Source organism: Papaver somniferum, chromosome 3 (genome assembly GCF_003573695.1).
Source record: "Papaver somniferum cultivar HN1 chromosome 3, ASM357369v1, whole genome shotgun sequence".
NCBI lineage: Eukaryota > Viridiplantae > Streptophyta > Magnoliopsida > Ranunculales > Papaveraceae > Papaver > Papaver somniferum.
The window spans coordinates 191,047,153-191,052,576 of NC_039360.1; positions in this window are offsets into that span (position 1 = coordinate 191,047,153).

Genomic DNA, 5,424 nt, shown 5'->3' on the forward strand with positions numbered 1-5,424 from the left:
AATTTGTTTTCACTTCCATAAATTAGGGAAATCTGAGGTAGGTAAATAAGGATAAGAAATTTCGATAAAAAGTGGTTAAATCCTACGTGGCCTTAAATTTAGGAAACTAAAACATCTCCGTTGGAGATGCTCTAAGGACGCAACCATTCAAGTAATGCCTGCTCATCATGGACGCGACCATTCGCCAACAGGTGTACTGGATGTCTATATAAGCTTTACTCGTACCTGCTTGAAACATTCTACAATATTAAGAAAATCCTAAAAGCTTGTAAATTTTTTTTTTTGATAATTTTTCATCAGTATAATAGTGATGGATATGTTGCCGGAATTAACTACCAAGATACTACAACACCTCCAAACTACAAAAAGAATTTTAGCAAGCAAATGTGTTTCAAAAGAGTGGAATACTATCCTTGGGGACAAAAAAATTGGACTCCTTTTTGGTGTCACACCAAGAATAGGGAAAGAAGTTACTCAACTATTTTATAAAGAGGAAGATTACAGCCCGATCGTAACATCCAACAATCACGACGCCCAGAATGATGGAACTCATGAAAATTTGAGTAAGTTGCACCCAATAGTTGGATCTTGCAATGGTCTGGTATGTTTTTATGTTTCACACCACGACATACAAGATCCTGTATACATTATGAATCCAGAAACTGGTGAGCACCTACATCTGCCACAACTATGCATCCCAATTGCACGAGATCAAGTACATTCGTGGTATCCACGATACAATGTAATTGGGGGTTTCGGCTACTGTCAACGTACCAATGAGTACAAGGTTTTTCGAATTCACATGGATGGTAAAGTTCAAATACACACTCTAGGAGACAAGAGGGGATGTAGGTACATACCAGAGGAGATTCCTTATACTTTTCGGAGTTCAGGTGTGTACGCACATGGTTGTATTTTTTGGAAGGATTGTTGTCAGTGGGATGGTGGAATAGTTTCTTTCAATTTGGACACTGAGACATTTCATCAACATTCGCAACCCCCGCGCATTCCTGATAGTGAATTCCCAGAACTTGGGATGGTTATGTTCGGAGTTAGCCTTTTATTTTATTACATCCATGAGGCCTATGATGAGGGGATTAATCAGCCCCGGGTAGATTTCTGGGCACCCATTTCCAAAAAAAATATTCATACATGGGCACCTGGCGGGGAATGGAATTAGAATCATGAGATAAGAATTTTCTTGGAAAAGGATGAAGGGTGGCATACCTATTACCCGATAGCTTTTGGGAAAAACAAGGACCTCCTACTGTGGCAGAATAGGCGTTTATTGCGTTACAATGCACTCACCAGAACTTGGACGGAAATTTAGGGGAAACTATTGTGGGAAACAAGCAGGGTTGCAATTATTCCTCATATGAGGAGCACTGTCTCGTTGAAGAATTTTGGTGGACAATCGGAAACATGTACTCATGATTTCCATGCCACTAACACATTCCTTGGGTTATCTATGTAGTTTTTTTTCTTGTAGTTGTGTTTTTTTTTTTTTTTTTTGGTATTTGGATTTTATTCTATGTACAATTTATTCCTTGGGTTATCTATGTAGCTTTTTTTTTCTCTCTTGTAGTTGTGTTTTTTTTTGGATTATTTCTATGTTGAAATTTACAATTTAATTAGTTTGGGTCATTGTTTAACTAGCCAACCTTTGGTTTTTTCCTTTTTTTTGTGTTACACCTATGGTCCAGCCGTCCGGGCGCCCACCCCAACCGACCTAGGTAATTAGTCGAAAAATAGAAAAATTATTTGGGTATTTCCTAAGAGATCATGATTTATTTTAGCTTGTTATGTTCGGAATGCATATTAGATTAAAAAGGAAATTAGATAAACATGAAAATATTCATTCCATATCTCATTATATTGCTACAATATCTCATTTTTTAGTAATATGGAAATTGAAATATTCTGTAAGAATACCAAAGCATAGTGATTTAAGATGGAAAACCTAAAAAAATTAGCCATATATATATATATATATATATAAGCTTTACTCGTATATGCTTGTAGCATTCCACAACAACAAAATCCTAAAAGCTTGTAAAATTTTTTTTGATAATCTTTCATCAGTATAATAGTGATGGATATGTTGTCGGAATTAACTACCGAGATACTTCAGCGCATCCAAACTGCAGAAAGCGTTCTAGCAAGCAAATGTGTATGCAAAGAATGGAATACTATCCTTGGGGGAAAAAGAATTGGATTACTTTTTGGTGTCACACCAATAGTGGGGAAAGATAAAGTTACCCAACTCTTTTATAGAGAGGAAGATTTCAGCCGGATCGTAACATCCAACAATCACGACGCCCGGGATGATGGAACCCATGTTGATTGGACTATGTTGAACCCAATAGTTGGATCTTGCAATGGTCTGGTATGTTTTTATGTTTCACACCACGGCATACAAGATCCTGCATATATTATGAATCCAGAAAATGGTGAGCACCTCCATCTCCCATAACTATGCATCCCAATTGCACCGGATCCAGTACTTTCGTGGTATCCACGATACAACATAATAGGGGGTTTCGGCTACTGTCAACATACCAATGAGTACAAGGTAGTTCGAATTCACATGGATGGTAAAGTTCAACTACACACTCTAGGAGACAAGAGGGGATGGAGGAACATAGAAAAGGAGATTCCTTATACTTTTCGGAGTTCAGGTGTGTACGCACATGGTTGTATTTTTTGGAAGGATTGCTGTCAGCAGGATATTGCCATAATATCTTTCAATTTGGACACTGAGATGTTCCATAAACATTCGCCACCCCTGCATCATATTCCTGGGAGTGAATTTTGGATAAATACTTACCCATCACTTGGGATGGTCATGGTCGGAGTTCGCATTTTATTTTACTACATCCATGAGGGGATTGATCGACCCCGGATAGATTTCCGGGCTCCCATTTCCGAAGAAAATATTCATACATGGGTACCTGATGGGAAATGGAATTGGAATTATAAGATAAGCATTTACTTTGAGATGATGAATGGCCGACTTATAACCCGATAGCCTTTGTAAATAACAAGGACCTCTTATTTTGGAAGAATAGGCGTTTATTGCGTTACAATACACTCACCAGAACTTGGACGGAAATTTGGGGGGGCACTACGGTGGGAAACAAGGGTTGCAATTATTCCTCACATGAGGAGTGATGTCTCGTTGAAGAATTTTGGTGGACAATCGGAAACGTGTACTCATGATGTCCATGCCGCTAACACATTCCTTGGCTTATCTATGTAGCTTTTTTTCTTGTAGTTGTGATTTTATTTATTTTGGTATTAGGATTTTTTTCTATGCTGAAATGTACAATTTATTACTTGGGTTATCACTTTATTTTCCTTGTATTAAACAAAAGGCCACACGGGGAAACTTCATTAGAAAAATAATCAATCGTCACACAGGAAAATGGTTGGTATCCTAGCGACAAGCTGGGAACCAACACCTTTTTGAATCGCTACACCAATCCTATGAAAAATAAAATTGTTTATTCTAGTAGTAACATCATGACTAGCAAGACGGTTCCTTTTTTTGGCGTTTGGATTTTTATCTCTCTCTCTATATATAGTGTTGCCGCTAAATGTTGGGTCATTGTTTAACTAGCCAGCCTTTGTTTTTTTCCTTTTTTTTGTTTTACACCTATGGTCAAGCCGGCCGGCCCACCCCAACCGACCTAGGTAATTAGTTGAAAAGTAGAAAAATTATTTGGGTATTTCCTAAGAGATCCCGTATATTAAATTAAAAAGGAAATTAGATAAATATGAAAATATTCATTCCATATCTCATGAGATCGCGTATATTATTTGTTATGTCCGTAATGTATGTTAGACTAAAAAGGAAATTAGATAAACATGAAAATGTTCGTTCCATACTAAAATATTCGGTGTAAATACCAAAGAATAGGTGTTTTAAGATAATGATGGAAAACATAAAAAAATTAGGGTTTTCCTTGCAAATATATATAAATTCCACCAAGCATAGAAAAAAATTAACATAGAGTGTTAAGAGGAAAATGAGTTCTGCTAAGAGGGTTTGTAGAGATGAAATTGAAGAGAGGATCCAAAAATGTCCTCGACTGATGGTTGGTCCTCGTAAATTGAGGATTATCATTACTATGGACGGAGTAACTACTGTTCCTGGTGTTCCTCTCGACGCTGTAATTAGTTCTGTTGTCAGTAGTGTTGACACTGATGATGTTCCTATTTATGCTGATGTTATTCATGGTGTTCCTCTGGACGTTGTAACCAGTAGTATTGAGAATGCCGATATTCCTGCTTATGCTGATGTTCCTACTGTGAATGATGATGCTCCTGCTTATTTTTTGATGAAAATCCCAATGTTCCAGACATGGCAGAGGATCCAAAAGTTAACAAGCATGATCTTAACAAGCATGTGGAGCCTGATGAAGCAGAAAATGCCAAATCTGAGGATGACAAGCCCCCCAAGCCTGCTGGTTGGAGTGATGAAGTTCACCTCAGCAATGCGAGAAGAACTGTTTGAAGATGGGGGATGGTTCATTTGATATGTTTTTTTTATGATAGGGTTTGATTTATGAATTTGTTTTTGTGGACGCTTTGAAAGTTGTTTTCATTTCTTGTTTCGTTTGCTAATTTTGTCATTTAGAAGAAGGTGATGTTTAAAATTCTTTTATTATTTAGGTATTGGAATCATAAAATAAATCAGATAATTATTTACAAGTTCATAGACTTTACAGAATGCAATATACTCTTGCAAATTTATTTATTTATGAGGTGTGCATTCTTTAGGAAAAATAAATATAATTAGCTGAAATAACGGAGGAAATGTAGAAACATACAGTTGTTCCCCCCTGTAAACAATAAGAATCAATTTATCACTTTAGGTCCGATCTTATTATCTCCTTGCCAATACTTTTAACAAAAATACGAGTTTGAACAAGTAAAGTGCTATTGAAAGTAAAGTACTGTTATACGACGATGTTCATGATAATGATCTTTGTGTGGATTTGGATGAGAATGAGGAACCAGACTAATCTGACAAAGAACCTGACTCATCTAACAAGTTCTTTGCTTTTTTAAACAGGGTTTTTGATGTGTGAACTTTTAGTTTACGTATTTTTAAAGTACTGCACTATATGCATGCTTCTTACGCTGATAGATAGGTTGACATTTATGTGATGAATGATTCACGCTGAATTTTTATGTTTTCTGGAAATGATGAACATGAAAATGGATGGGTTTAGTTTATTTATCTTTAGTAGCTTACTGTATGATTAGAATAATACGTTTCCTACATAGGTGCCACTAATAATTCATACGTCTCCTCCCTAAACCAAGAATAATACAGGAGACAATCCAGCTTAAAATTTTTAAGGAAAATATTATTCGAAATAGGAAAGTAATTTTTTTCTATGCGTCTTCTCGAGTTGG